This window comes from Triticum aestivum, chromosome 5B, assembly GCF_018294505.1.
Source record: "Triticum aestivum cultivar Chinese Spring chromosome 5B, IWGSC CS RefSeq v2.1, whole genome shotgun sequence".
Lineage (NCBI taxonomy): Eukaryota > Viridiplantae > Streptophyta > Magnoliopsida > Poales > Poaceae > Triticum > Triticum aestivum.
In genome coordinates, this window is record NC_057807.1 from 394,688,656 (window position 1) to 394,705,146 (window position 16,491).

General features: G+C 47.8%; 1 long non-coding RNA gene and 1 pseudogene across 1 annotated transcript; one reads left to right on the plus strand and one right to left on the minus strand.

The window, feature by feature from the left end:
• Positions 1-8,734: 8,734 nt before the first annotated feature.
• On the minus strand, positions 8,735-15,343 carry LOC123112040 (uncharacterized). Its single transcript, XR_006455043.1, has 2 exons — positions 15,177-15,343; positions 8,735-9,304 (listed from the first exon to the last, which is right to left on the minus strand). It is a non-coding gene; the product is annotated as an uncharacterized lncRNA (long non-coding RNA).
• Positions 9,031-14,902, plus strand: LOC123112039 (glutamate receptor 2.8-like; annotated as a pseudogene).
• Positions 15,344-16,491: the final 1,148 nt, after the last annotated feature.

Sequence of the window (16,491 nt, forward strand, 5' to 3'; positions counted from 1 at the left end):
CTTCTTGGCAAGTCCACTCAGGAAGGCCTCCAGATCAGTTTTCTTCCCAGTCAATTTGGCGACTTGGTCGGTCAGGGCAGCTTTATCAGTTTTCAGTCGACTGACCTCTTTGTTGGCAATCCCAAGAGCAGCTTTCAGATTGGTATTGTCTTGTTCGAGCTTGGTGACTGAAGCTAACTTCTCGTCAGCAAGCTTGACCTTCTCAGCTAGCTCAAGGTCTTTCTTCTGTTGGGCCTCCCTTACCTTACCTGCAAGTTACAGCAAGATCAGATTTTGAAACAAGCAAGGGAAAAAGCAGTCGTCAGGGTCTCACCAAACATACCTTCGGTCTCCTCCTTTGCCTTTGTCAGCTTCTCCTGAACCAGCTTCAAGCTCAGCTCGACTTGAGTATGCTTGTGCTCCAGCTCTGAGTAGCGAGCCACAAGATCACAAGAGTTCTGCGAAGAACCAATCGACTAAATGTCAAAATTAATTCACTTCCGAGTGAAAAAGGGAAAAACTCACGTTTCTAAGACTACAGCCGAATACAAGCATTCGATTGTAGTCTCGGGGACTACACCCAGTGGGTGCACTCAGCGTGCCCCCACTAATCCTGTTGAAGACAAAGTCGACCAGTCGACCTCAAAAAAAAAGAGATGTATTCTCTAAGACTGTGATCAACTGCAAGCAGTCGACCACAGTCTCGGGGACTACACCCAGTGGGTGCACTCAGCGTGCCCCCACCGGTTTGTGAAATCCAGTCGACATAGTCGACTGACAGAAAAATTGACATCATAAAGCCTAAGGCCGACTGCCAGCAGTCGACCTTAGCCTTGGGGACTACACCCAGCGGGTGCACTCAGCGTGCCCCCGCTAATACGGAACTCAATCGACAACACCCACTGGGTGACTACTATAAATTCCGGAAAGGAAAAGTTTTTGGCAGCATATCCAACAGAACAAACGGTGGTCGACTGACCTGAACATTGCTTTGGAGGGCAGAACTGGCGTCATAAGCTGCCTGGCTCGCGTCCCGGATGGTCTTCAGCTGCTCCATCATGAGTCCCGCCTGGCGTATCGCCTCCTTCGCTGCGCCAGCTTGGTCCTCTGGGACGTGGTGCGTCGTGAAGAGAGAGGGCTGCTGAGCACTCGTCAGTGGATTCGCGAAGGACACCGTGTGTCGAGTGGTGTTCTCTTCCTCCACAGTCAGAATCTCAGGCGCCGTCACATCCTGAGGCACCTTACTGGCGGACGCTTTCCGACTCCTCCTGTGCTTCAGCGGCTCTTCATCCTCATCATCATCAGGAAGATTGATAATAGTATTGGGTGGAGCTGCGGAGAAGAATCAGGATCAGAGATCGCGAGTCAGTCGACTAAGAACGGCGTTAAGAATACAGTACCTGGGTTTGAAGTTGATGCGTCCTCCATCTCGTGGTCATCATCCCGGGCCGAGGTTTCAGAAGTAGCAGCACTGCAACTCCGAAGGATCAGTCGACTAACTTCAGCGTCGACCAGAGACAAAGTTCACACAAAATGAGAAGATTCAAACAACACGATTACCCTGATATGGTAGGGATGGACACCTTCATCTTCGGTAGGAGCTTGATCGGCTTCGACGAGGCCGCCCTGGGCTGCTTCGACGCCTTTTCAGTCGGCACCGGAGAGGTGGTCCGAGGGCGCTTGGTCGACTGAGTGGCGGTCGCAACCCCCTTACCACGTTCAGTCGAAGGGTCGTGGACAAGCTTCGACCGCCTTTCTGAGCGCGGTGGTACGACCTCCTCCTCCTCTTCTTCCTCGTCCTCGACGTCATCTTCATCACCGTCATCATCATCGTCGTCGTCATCATCCTCTGCAACATCCGAGTCCCATTCCTCCTCTTCCTGGCTCTCGCCCCCGCTCGCCTCGCCCTCCTCAGTCGAAGCTTGTGCCCCATTGGGCATCGAGTACAGCTCGGTGAGGGCCTAGCAGATGTCCAGACAAGGATCAGTCGACCAGTCGGCAGGGTAAACAGAAATGAATGCGACAAAAGCACAGTGGAGAGCAGGGCAAGTATACCTTGTTTGGGTCGCTGTTGTGGTCGAGTGGAGGAATCCTTCTGGCTCCGCGTGGGTTATCCTTATTCCCGGTAACGGCTACCATCCACCTTTCCAGAGTGACGTCGTCGACTGCTTCTGGATGGACTCTAGTCTCGTCTTCGGTCCCACAGTACAACCACATGCAGTGGCTCCGGAACTGAAGGGGCTGGATGCGACGCCTGAGGAAGACCTCCAGAAGGTCCATGCCCGTCACTCCCTCCCGAACCAACTGCACCACGCGCTCCATCAACATCTTCACGTCAGCTTTCTCCTCCGGAATCAGCTTCAGAGGGGAGGGCTTGTTCACTCGGTCCATGGTAAACGGAGGGAGTCCACTCGACTGCCCTGGCGTCGACTGGACCTGGCAGTAGAACCAAGTCGACTGCCAGCCTCTGACGGACTCGGGAAAGGTCATGGGCGGGAAGGTGCTCTTATTCCTCACCTGGATCCCCAGGCCCCCACACATTTGGACGACTCGGGTTCTCTCATCACCTGGGCTCGCCTTCTTCACGGTCTGAGAGCGACACGTGAATATATGTTTGAACAAACCCCAGTGCGGTCGACAGCCCAAGAAACCCTCACACATGGACACGAATGCAGCAAGATAGGAAATGGAGTTTGGGGTAAAGTGGTGAAGCTGCGCTCCGAAGAAATTCAAGAAGCCACGGAAGAAAATACTCGGCGGCAAGGAAAACCCACGATCAACATGAGTGGCCAAAAGCACACACTCACCCTCTTCTGGCTGTGGCTGCCACTCCTTCCCCGGAAGCCTCGCAGCTCTGTGAGGGATCAAGCCCTCGTTGGCCATGTCGAGGAGGTCCTTCTCTGTGATGGTCGACTGGATCCAGTCTCCTTGGATCCAGCCCTTCGGCAGGCGGGATCTGGACGAGGACCCTCCGCGGCTGGTGGATCTCCCCTTCGCCTTCTCCGACGCCGACGCCTTCTTTGCGCGCTCCAGCGCCGCCGTCTTCTCCTTGGCCATGGTCGCCGGCGAGATGCGCGAAGGGAAGTGGTGCGGGGGCGAGAGCGAGCACGCTGGGCGGAGAAGAAGGAAGCAGAGAGAGGGAGAGAATGCTGAGGCGCAGCACAGAAATCCTCGCCGGGCACATTTATAAGGTCTCTTCCGAGTGGATGATAGGTGGGCCCGTCGATCTAATCATATCTGGGAGCAGTTACGCAGACTGGATACGTGGCGAAAAAGGCGGCGCGGAGATCGAGGCGTCTATGCCCCGTCCCATCCGAACGCCGCGGTCCGCCCCGCTTCGCGCGCATCCCCAAATTTCGCATCCCGCGGAATCCGCGAACAACAAATCAGTCTGTCAGACGCGGTGTTTCCGGCGATCCGTCGCTCGGAGATCGTCGAAACCCGAAAGATCACTCGACGCAAAAATAGAATGGATCGAGTCGACTGAAGGCAAATTGCTCCCTGTCGACGAAGAGATTCTTTGGTCCAGGACAACGCACGACCAGGGCACAAAGGTTAATCGGAAACGACATCAACTCCTTCCTCACTCGAAGCCTCAATCCATTCGGGGGCTAATGATGGGGTTATGTACCTAGGGTAGGGTCATGGACCTGATCTAAGTACCTTACCCAAGGACACCCTTAGAAGAAGTCGCCTTCCAGTCGACTAACGAGGGACACACTCGACTGACTTGAAGGACTCGACCACGAAGACTCACTCGACCACCAGAAGGTCAAGAGGCACTCTGCACTGCAACGGCCTGTAATCAAGTAGACTTTATGATAGTAAAGGCACTTTATGTGGGACGTTACCAGTAACGCCCCAGACTTAACTCACCTTAAACCCTCTCCTACGTGGGCTGGCTGGGGTCCTGGCGCACTCTATATAAGCCACCCCCCTCCACAGGCGGAAGGGTTCGGCACCTTGCAACTCATATACTCATAATCCACTCGACCGCCTCCGGGCTCCGAGACGTAGGGCTGTTACTTCCTCCGAGAAGGGCCTGAACTCGTACATCCTTTGTGCTTACAACCTCTCCATAGCTAGGACCTTGCCTCTCCATACCTACCCCCCACTCTACTGTCAGGCTTAGAACCACGACAATGACACCATGATCTCCATCATCTTGATATATATCAATGTGTTGTCACATGGTCGTCTTGCCAACTATTGCTATTGCATAGCGATAAAGTAAAGCAATTATTTGACGCTTGCATCTTATGCAATAAAGAGACAACCATAAGGCTTCTGCCAGTTGCCGATAACTTCAAAAAAACATGATCATCTCATGCAACAACTTATATCTCATCACGTATTGACCATATCACATCACAACAAGCCCTGTAAAAACAAGTTAGACGTCCTCTACTTTGTTGTTGCAAGTTTTACGTGGCTGTTATGGGCTGAGCAAGAACCGTTCTTACCTGCGCATCAAAACCACAACGATATTTCGTCAAGTTAGTGTTGTTTTAACCTTCAACAAGGACCGGGCGAAGCCACACTCGGTTCAACTAAAGTTGGAGAAACTGACACCCGCCAGGCACCTATGTGCAAAGCACGTCGGTAGAACCAGTCTCGCGTAAGCGTACGCGTAATGTCGGTCCGGGCCGCTTCATCCAACAATATCGCCGAACCAAAGTATGACATGCTGGTAAGCAGTATGACTTGTATCACCCACAACTCACTTGTGTTCTACTCGTGCATATAACATATACGCATTAACCTGGCTCTGATACCACTGTTGGGGAATGTAGTAATTTCAAAAAAAAAAATCCTATGCACACGCAAGATCATGGTGATGCATAGCAACAAGAGGGGAAAGTGTTATCCACGTACCCTCGTAAACCGTAAGCGGAAGCATTATGACAACACGGTTGATGTAGTCATACGTCTTCACGATCGACCGATCCAAGTATCGAACGCACGGCACCTCCGCGATCTGCACACGTTCAGCTCGGTGACGTCCCACGAACTCATGATCTAGTAGAGCTTCGAGGGAGAGTTCCGTCAGCACGACGGCGTGACGACGGTGTTGATGAAGCTACCAACACAGGGCTTCGCCTAAGCACCGCTACGATATGACCGAGGTGGATTATGGTGGAGGGGGGCACCGCACACGGCTAAAGATCAATGATCAACTTGTGTGTCCATGGGGTGCCCCCTCCCCCGTATATAAAGGAGTGGAGGAGGGGAGGGGCCGACCCTCTCTATGGCGCGCCCTAGGGGAGTCCTACTCCCATCGGGAGTAGGATTCCCCCCTTCCAAGTAGTAGGAGTAGGAGAGAAGGAACGGGAAAAGAGAAGAGAAGGAAGGAGGGGGCGCCGCCCCTCCCCCTAGTCCAATTCGGACTAGGCCTTGGGGGGCGCGGCCTGCCTCTCTCTCTTTCCCTTAAAGCCCAATAAGGCCCATATACTCCCCGACGAATTCCCGTAACTCTCCAGTACTCCAATAAATACCTGAACCACTCAGAACCTTTCCGATGTCCGAATATAGCCTTCCAATATATTGATCTTCACATCTCGAACATTTCAAGACTCCTCGTCATGTCTCCGATCTCATCCGGGACTCCGAACAAACTTCGGTCATCAAATCACATAACTCATAATATAAATCGTCACCGAATGTTAAGCGTGCGGACCCTACGGGTTCGAGAACTATGTAGACATGACCGAGACACGTCTCCAGTCAATAACCAATAGCGGAACCTAGATGCTCATATTGGTTCCTACATATTCTACGAAGATCTTTATCGGTCAAACCGCATAACAACATACGTTGTTCCCTTTGTCATCTGTATGTTACTTGCCCGAGATTCGATCGTCGGTATCTCAATACCTAGCTCGTTACCGGCAAGTCTCTTTACTCGTTCCTAATACCGTAACTAACTCATTAGTCACATTGCTTGTAAGGCTTATAGTGATGTGCATTACCGAGAGGGCCCAGAGATACCTCTCCGACAATCGGAGTGACAAATCCTAATCTCGATCTATGCCAACTCAACAAGTACCATCGGAAACACCTGTAGAGCACCTTTATAATCACCCAGTTACGTTGTGACATTTGGTAGCACACAAAGTGTTCCTCCGATAATCGGGAGTTGCATAATCTCATAGTCATAACATGTATAAGTTATGAAGAAAGCAATAGCAGTAAACTAAAATGATTAAGTGATAAGCTAACGGAATGGGTCAAGTCAATAACATCATTCTCCAATGACGTGATCCTGTTAATCAAATGACAACTCATGTCTATGGCTAAGAAACTTAATCATCTTTGATTCAACGAGCTAGTCAAGTAGAGGCATACTAGTGACACTTTGTCTATGTATTCACACATGTACTAAGTTTCCGGTTAATACAATTCTAGCATGAATAATAAACACTTATCATGAATTAAGGAAATAAATAATAACTTTATTATTGCCTCTAGGGCATATTTCCTTCAAGCGTAGCGTACCACGTGTTCCAACACGATAATGTGATTAAAATGTGTTGTTGATTAAGATTTGAAGCATACTGGCAATTTATTAAATGGTTTTCGGGAAGGGGTGGCTGTCGGTGACGCTAGGAACAAGGGCAACTCCAACGCGGATGATCAATATGGATCTCATCAAATGCCGTGGACACGTTCGGACGTGTCTGCGGACATTTATAGGGGCGGAGGCTACCCAACCATAGACAACAAATGTGCGGACCAGCTCAAATGTTTTAAACACGAACACACGTGAAATTCATGTTAAACACACACAATTTATTAATTTGATACATTTACAACTAAACGAATGAAATTCAACAATTTTAACCTAAACTAAACTAAATGGGGTACCGAACGGTGACCTTGCAGGCATGACCTCCTTGGCCATAGGGACCTCCACCGCCGTCTATGTCGTTGCCGAGCCGTCGTACGTGCCGCTGTCATCATCGGAGTCGTCATCTTTCTAGTGATGAAAAACCCGCCAAGTGTTGTGGCATCCATGCCCGGCCGCCGCAAGCCGCAATCCTTCCAGTGGCGGAAGACTCGCCAGGTGTTGCAGCATGCCTGCTTGGCTACCACAGCACGCTCGATGCGCAACCACCAGGCTGCCTCCACCTAGTGCAGACGCTCGGCCACCTCTACCTGGCGGTGACAACAGTCGTGGACTCTGCCCGACGGCGCCTACCCTTGCCTTAGAGCCTGGCAGTATTTCTGTCCTCTGGGAGATCCTTGTTTAGGAGATAAGCAAGGATTGGTTTGGTTCACTCCAGGATTACAGCCAATATCATCACTCCCTACCCTCCGAGTTCTTGATCCGGCTCCGTTTTGATGGAGGGTTGATGGAGATGTTGGGGCAAGGTGTCCGACGAGACCTGGTCCTAAAGTGTGCCCATCCTCGCATGGGTGTCAACCATCAGAGCTCTTGATGTGATGAAGCTCGAGGGTGTCGAACTGGCATTTGGGTCGGCGCACCTCGAAGTAATAGGCCGCCATCTTTGTATCCTTCCTACCGAAGGGCTTCATGACTCATTAAACGATAAGACTGGAGTCGCTGCGATAGATGAGCCGTCGTATGCCCATGGAGACAGCAAGGCAGAGACCATGGAGGAGGGCTTCATACTCAATTGCATTGTTGGAGGTTGGGAAGTGTATCTAGAGCACATAGTTCATCTTGCCCCTTTTCAGGGACATCATGACAACGCCGGCCCCCAAGCCCAAAAGCATCATGGAGCCATCAAAGTACGTCGTCCAATGCTCGAGGTCGACACACTTGGGGATTTGCTGGGCCTCACTCCACTCGACAAGGAAATCGGCCAAGACCTTCCATCGCTAATGATGATGAGTCGCCTTGCCAAGTTGGTGACAAAGCTCAAGTAGCCAATGGCGATCCTCTAGCTCGGAGCAAAGACGCCAGTTTGGACCAGAGACCCCATATAGATCGGTTTACCGGGCCACACAGACAGTCCCCTGGCGCGCCAACTATCGGCGTATGAAACAAGGTAGTCACCGTAGGGTGATGTGCGTGATTGGAAGTATTAGACGAGGGAGCACGCGAAGATTTTACCCCGGGTTTGGGCCCTCATGATGGAGGTAATACCTTACTCTTGCTTGGATTGGATTGATGGAAAGGGTACCATGTGAGAGGGGATCACAATGGAGAATAGTAAGCTTTATCAAGAGTATTAGATTGGACGCAAGGTGTCTCTAGGCTAGCCCTGACCCCGTCTTATAAAGGAGGATGATGCCTAGGGTTACGAAGAGTTTCAGTGTCTTATAAAGGAGGAGGATGCCTTAGGGTTACAAAGAGTTTCAGTGTTAATTTGTAATCTTTGGTATTGCCTTGTATGCCAAAATATTTTAACGTCTCAAAAGCAGGAAATGTCAACGCTCCACAAAATATTTTAACGTGAGCGTTTATTTGCACAAGTCCCCAAGGAAAGCAATATAAATCTCGTTTATTGGAACAGACAAATTACGAATCAAATACAGTATACGTAGGCACGCCACCCTTATGTAGATTGCTTATCGAGGACATAATCCATCAATCCATTCATTCTGCTCTCTTCATCCGGGTTTATAAGTTGGACACGGGTTTTCAGGTCTTCAGTTTGACTACCAAAACATACGTGTCAAATTAAAAATCTAAAAACCCATGCGCCACTTATAAATCCCGATAGGGGCAGTACGCAATCTTGCTTCCTCTGTTTGTTTATATGTTCTTGGCGAACTACTAGTTTATGCAGAGGCAACTCCGGTTGATATTCCCGGTAATTTAGCTGCAAATGAACACCAAAGTCAAGAGAGAAACAGTTAGCTGCAAATGAACACCAAAGTCAAGAGAGAAACAGTACACGACGAAAGATGCTGGTAGTAGACAACTAATCTGTCACAGCTGAGCGGATTTGCCTTGCAACCTTCAGTTTGACCAGTGACACAATTGTTAAGCCGAAAAGTCTTCAACGAGTGAATCCTACATAAGAGGGTGCAATGCAGTGCATCTCAGCGCCAAAGAATCTAAAACCTTGCCGTGCAGCACGGAATGGAGAGAACACCCCGAGCAATCCTCTTCCTCTTGCTCTTGCTCCTTGTCGATCCCGGCGTAGCTCAGAACACAACCACCGGCAAAGCAGACGAGTTCCATGTGGGAGTGATCCTCGATCTGGGCTCGCTGGTGGGAAAAGTGTCACGAACCAGCATTTCATTGGCCGTCGAAGACTTCTACGCGGTCCACCAGAATTACAGCACAAAGCTTGTTCTCCATTTCAGGGATTCCATGGCCAGTGATGTAAAGGCTGCATCAGCAGGTATGTGTCTGCAGTATGTCAAAGTTAAGTTGTCAGGATTCAGGAAAACGGAAGGACTTAGTTTTCCTATTTTCCATAGTTTGACACCTTAAACAAGAAAAACATATTTATATTGGCATTTGACACCTTAAACAAGAGTTGTACTTAAATTATTTAGAGTTATCAAGCATTTGACACCTTAAACAAGAGTCATATTTAGATTAGCATCTGATCAGTTCCTTAGTAGGAAAACCCTAGTTGAAGCCAAGCAGAGTCTATAAAATCACAGACCGAGAAAATATATGTTCATTTTCAATTGCAAACCATAACCTACATAGCGGCCGCCAAAGGATAAAAGCAGTCTTAGTTATAGGAGTCGTACAAGGCTTATGCAAATAGGTGTCAAATGATCAAGAAAATAGAAAACATCACAAGCAACACGAACACAAAAACCTAAACTCACCATTATTTTATATATATGCTTTGTTATGTGCTATGATGTTGTTTCTACATTATTAAACCAATACCATCTGACCGAAATTTCCTTATGCAATTTCAAAAGCGATTGAATTACTGGACAATTACAAACTGCAAGCCATCATTGGTCCCCAGAAATCATCAGAAGCTGTATTCATCTCCAAGATCGGAAACATAACCAAAGTCCCCACAGTATCCTTCACAGCAACAAGCCCCTCTCTCACTTCAGATACTATGCCATATTTTGTGCGTGCAACATTGAATGACTCAGCTCAGGTGAATAGCATTGCCTCGCTTGTAAAAGCCTATGGATGGAGAGAAGTGGTGCTAGTATATGAAAACACCGACTATGGTAGAGGCATTCTACCATACCTCATTAGTGCACTTCAAGAGAGTGATGTTCATGTCCCGTATCAGAGTGTTATCCCTCCATCAGCAACAAGTGAAATCATGATGCAAGAACTCTATAAGTTGATGACAATGCAAACAAGGGTGTTTATTGTTCATATGTCATCCACGATGACTTCCCTTCTTTTTAAAAAGGCCAAAGAGGCAGGGATGATGGACAAAGGATTTGCGTGGATTACTACAAACGGAGTAGCAAACATCATCGACTCACTCAATCCAAGTGTGACTGAGGTGATGAATGGTGTACTGGGAGTAAGGTACCATGTCCCCAAATCAAAAGAGCTTGATAGTTTCTCCATAAGGTGGAACAGAATGTACCAACAGGATAACCCAGATGAATCACCCTTCAATAAACTAAGCATTGTTGGACTACGGGCCTATGATACGATATGGGCATTAGCACAGGCAGCAGAAAAGGTTGGGATATCCAGTGCCCCAAATAAGCAACCATGGTCCATTAAGAACTCCACATGCTCGGAATCCATGGTTATTTCCCCAAATGGTCCAAAACTCTTAGCAGCAATTGTACAAAATAAGTTTAGAGGTATAAGTGGCGACTTTGACCTTACAGACAAACAGCTTAAAGTTTCTGTGTTCCAAATAATAAATGTGGTTGGGAGAGGTTGGAGAGAAATCGGGTTTTGGAGTGTGAAAAGTGGACTTTCCCGGCAGTTGAATCAAAACGGCTTAAAAACAGCAGGATCAGCCTCAATACTTGATCTAAATCCTGTAATTTGGCCAGGAGAGTCAACTGAAATACCGAGGGGCTGGGAAATTCCTATAAGTGGTAAGAAGCTTAGAGTCGGTGTGCACACGAGCAATTGCCCAGAGTTTATAAAAACATTCAGAGATCCTGTTACAAATGTAACAAGTGCGAGTGGCCTTTCAGTTGACATATTTGAGGAGGCAATAAAGAGGCTACCTTTCGCACTTACTTATGAGTACCTGGCATTTGACACAGCTGATACAGCAACTACAGGAAGCTATAACGATTTTATTTATCAAGTTTATCTTCAGGTAAGAAATACATTACAAAAGATTTGGTTTCAATTTCTTAATCTACCATTGCAGAAACTAGAAGCTGCATACATTCCACTGTTAAGAAGAAAACTCTAGTAGCTAAAACATTTTACAAGATATTAACTATGTTCCACATTTTCATCCAGTGTTTTGTTCTGCTTTCAATTGAAACCAGGCTCCTATTTTATTTTACATAGAAGGATGTCAGATAGAAAGGCTCATTGTATTTTGTTTTTCTCAAAGCAAATCAAAAGTCTATTTTGCATGCTAAAATATTTTCCTCTTATTGAACAATTTACTTCCAGTGTTTAATCATTCTTAGAAGTAGATCATCACTTTCTTATTTCTCAAATATATGAAGCTGATTCATGCCATTGCAGAAATACGACATAGCGGTTGGAGATATTACTGTAAGGTACAATAGATCATTGTATGTCGACTTCACTGTACCGTACACAGAATCTGGAGTAGGGATGATTGTTCCAGTCAAGGAAAACATGATCAAGAATATGTGGATTTTCTTGAAACCATTGAGCACTGGAATGTGGTTTGGAAGCATCATATTCTTTATTTACACAGGAGTTGTTGCCTGGCTTCTGGAGTACCTAAATGGCAATCAACATGTACATGGTCCCTTTTCACTCAAACAAGTGGGGATTACAATGTTCTTCTCCATTTTTGAAGAGAGTTGAGTAAACATTACAGTTTCCTAGATCTTTGCTTAATTTTGAACAAGTATTTCAGTTGCATAGACAAAGTATACGTTGCACTACATGAAAATAAGAAGCGCCGAAAGATTCCTTCGAAAAAGATTACTGCAGTGATCTAACTAAACTGCACCTCCACAACTTTTAGGAAAGAAAATCATCTGTATGACCCCATTTTAGTTAAACTTATCTTAATGTTTCTCAGCATAAGAACCTAGATCTGTCTAATTAGTACTCCCTTCGTTCCATAATTATTGTTGTGGTTTTAGTTCAAATCTAGCTGGGGATGAACTAATGCTAGTACGTATCTGCTTTAGAAACATGAAAGCAATACACCTGTTCTTCATAATTGCGCTTCACTAAAGGAAAAAAATTATAGCGTCAATTGAAAAAATGATGGTAAGACTTGCATTTATCATATCAAGAAATAGATATTGCATATGCTTTCAAGCAAGTCCTGCAATGGCATGCATTGCAGTATCCCAATCAAGTCCTGGAACGTTATGCATTGCAGCATCCCAGCTTTCAAGTTTGTTTACTGTCTCAATAATATCTTCATCATTATTGCAGAGGAGAAGCTAGAACGATTTCTATCCAGAATTGTTCTACTTGTATGGATGTTTGTTTTTCTGGTACTTACATCAAGTTATACAGCAAGCTTTGCATCAATGCTGACTGTACAGCAGCTTTCACCGACAGTGACTGATGTTCATGAACTCCAGAGGAAAGGAGAATATGTAGGGTTCCACCGTGGTTCCTATATAGAGGGTCTACTGGTGGATATTGGTTTTGAAAAATCAAAGATGAGGCCCTACGAAACACAGGAAGATTTCGCTGCTGCTCTTTCTAAAGGAAGCAAAGATGGTGGCATTGCTGTGCTTGTACATGAAATCCCCTACATCAAACTGTTTCTTGCAAAGTACAGCAAAGGTTACACAATGGTGGGACCTATCTACAAGAGTGCAGGTTTTGCATTTGTAAGTTTAACTACACTCACTAGGCTGCTTTGTTTTAATCTCTTGAATGACAATTCTGCCTTGAAGTTTGCTACAAGTCAAGCAAAATGTTATACTCATGTGTCTCCTTCAATTCTACATACCATGACCCCTAAGATTGCTATATACAAATTCGAAGTTACGAAATAAAAATAGAAATAGTGAGGCTATCTAATAGCATACGGTGAATAATGTATCTTCCAGTTGACTGATGAAAAGTTGAAAAAGGGTGGAGATAAATGTCAAAGTGAAAACGATGCCCTTTTCTAGTCTGTCTGTCCCCAATAATGAACTCTCACTGACCGCACCCTATGGGGGATCATCAATGTAAGCTTAACTACCATATACAACAATATAGAAGAGGCAAGCAACAACCATCACATAAAAATAGATCCATCCATTTTCTATCAAAAAAATTATATGAGCTGATATTTCCATTTGGCACTGCAGTGGATTATGATAAATAATCTTGGAGACCAAGCAATAGCTTGGATGGTAGCCGTGCTGGTGGTCTTCCACCAGCCTGGGATCGACCCTTCGTGGTCACATTTCCAGGAGCCTCTCTCCGTATCAAAATATAAGCACAGAGGGACTTCACCCCCTTAAGCCATTCATTTTTATGATAAATAATCTCGGTTGGATGGATTGCTTCTAGATAACCTTGGCGTTTAGTTAGTCTGTTTTTTCCTCTTCTAAAACGAATTGCATAATCTGCATTCGAGAACATATGAGATGTAATGTGGGAGGTCAACCATTCGATAACACTATATCTAACTCTAGTCTGATTTATCAAACAGAGTAATAGACTTTTCACAACTTCCTTCTTAAAGCAACTTCAAAAATAAGTAACTCTCTCCGTATCAAAATATAAGACGTTTTTTGACACTAGGAGTACATCACAACACAACAACCACAAACTAAACCTGAAAACAGGCCCTATGGTCAGATTACTGGATTTTTGTACTGCTTGAGCAACTTTTAGTATGATTGTGTGAAAGTATGGTACTGCTGCTAAGCAACACCATCATTGACCATCTTCCATTATATCTTGTTAGCTAAGAATATTCAGCCCAATGGAAATTTTACTTTTCAGGCTTTTATAGTCAGATATTATGATGAATAGAATTCTCTGTATGTTAGCTTGTGCAAGCTTATAATAATGATCTCTTTGGTAATCAGGCGCTTCCCAAGCAATCACCACTAAGAGCTGAAATATCAAGGGCAATACTCAACATAACAGGAGAAGATAGTATCAATGAAATTGAAAAGAAATGGATATATCAAAACAGCCATCAACATGAGGATAAAATTGATGGGTCAGGCGCTATCACTTTTGAAAGTTTTGGGGGGTTATTCCTCCTAACTGGGATTGTGACAACCTGTTCCCTTGCTGTAGCCATGCTGATGAACCTCTACAAAAAATATCAACAAAATGCATGGAGCAAAGAAGACGATCAAAATGAATGTGGACACGGGCAACAAGGAGAAAATGGACATTCACAGGAAGAACAAGGAGATCAAAACAGCAATGAACACGGAAACTGCAGTGATATAGAGAAGCAGACAACATTGACAGTGCCACTCAGTTCGAACACAGAGTGACCAGCTACCAGAACAGTAAGAACAACCATATAGGCCGTGGATTCACACAAAAGAACAAGGCAACGTCGCTGACTCACATTGGTCCGCAAACCATTCACAGGGGCGACAAAAGTAGTATGTAATTGAGTGGATCAAGCTAGTTCCAAGCTGAGCAAAGATCACCTTCCAAGCTCAAAGATCCACAACTAACTGCGGGGAAAGCCCGGCAGAACTTTGGGTATGTGGAGCTTCCTATGGATGCAAAACACCAAAATCAAGTAAAGTTTCAGCCTGTCTTATTATGCTTCACCCTTCCGGGCATCACCTGTCTCGGTATATCATGTACTGTTGTACTTTTCCAGGAAAAATCAAGGCTATACACTCCTTGAAAAATTAAGAGACTATTTCTGTAAATGCTTTATACATTCAGGTTTTCACACGGAAAGGAGGTGGACGTGGACCATCCAATTATCGTCACTTCTTTTCGCGAGCTGGAAAATACGAGGCGGGCATTCTAACGAACACCTTGGCTGCAGTATCCGTCTGTCCCCAGAAATCTCAACCCACATCAAACTAGTGTTCTGCGAAATTTTTCGGTAGCACATTCGCGAACGCATATGGTAGGAACCGAATTTCGATCTTAAGGAGGGACGGGAAGCAAGAGTTCATTTCGGAAGTTTGCACTCGGCAGAACTGATCGAATCTCGACGTACCTTGCTGATTGCCGCCAGGGTCGCCGCGCACCGGATGGGCTCCTCCATCTGTCGCGACGGCGGGCGGGCGAGCCCCTCAGCGCGGCATGCGGAGGAGCCGTTGCGGTGGAAGGCGGAGGACGGAGGCCGCGGGGCTCGAAGATAGGGAAGGAGCAGGGTGTCTGACATGTGGGCCTGGTTCGTCAGCATAGCTGCTCAACGTTAAGAGCATCTCCAGCCGAGCCCCACGGCCCCCACTCGATTTTTTCGCGACGGCGCCGAAAAAACGGCCAGTCGCGTCCCAGGAGCCTTTTTCGTCGGCTTGGGCCAAAATTAGTGCCGGCGGACCCAGGCCGAACCTGGCACGCTGGGGGGCACCGGGGTGAACGGTTTTGGCGCGAAAGAGCCGCGGGCCGTCGAGTCAGCGACGCGCGCCTCGTCGTCGTCGGAACGTCTCGGTTTCTCGCGTGGAATCAATGGCAAGGCTGCCGGGCGGCAGCCTTGCCATTGATTCCTCATCACAGGCGGCGCGTCACGAGGCGGTGCGGCGACGCCTTCCCTCCCGCCACGCGTACACACGGTGCGGGGCTGTATAAACCAGTGGCCTCCCTCGCCTCTGGCCACACCAGCCCACAGCCGCTCGCCGACCGCCGCCGAGCTCTACCACTCTCCCCGTGCGCAGCCACCCGCCGACGCTTCTTCCCTCCCCTCTCTCTCTCTCCCAAGCCGATGGCCGCGCGATTCCCCGGCGATGCGGCGGCGGCCAACGGCTTCGGCCGCCACTCGCTCCGCGAGTGGGAGGCCTGAATGCTCTTCGAGGCGAACATCCCGGCGTCACCGGACATGCGCGCCGGGCCGACGGGGTGCAGACTCAGCAACGGGGGCGTCCCCATTCCCCCGGTACCCCACGTCGAGGCGCGCCCCGCCATCTTCGCCATCGAGGTCGACCGCGTGCGAGCCTTCCTGACAGAGGAGAAGCGCGCCCTCCCCCAGTACGCCGCCGACAACCACGCGTCGTGGGCGGCGTACTTCCAGCACCGCCAGGAGCAGAGGCAGGCGTCCACCAACGGGGCGCCGATGGTGGGCGGCGTCAAGAACAGCGAGGGGCGCCGCGTCAAGGAGGAGAAGGCGTCATCGTCCTCGTCCTCGACGACAGCGCCGCCGCCGCCACCGGTCCACCAGGGCGACGCCGGGCAGGGGTCCAGTAGGGGCGACCGCGTCAAGGAGGAGAAGGCCGCCGACGACGACGGCGAGGATGGCGGTGACGTCGACGACTTCGCCGCGCTCAGCGACTTCTTTGGCCCTTAAGTTGTAGTTGCGGCCCTTTTTCTAAATA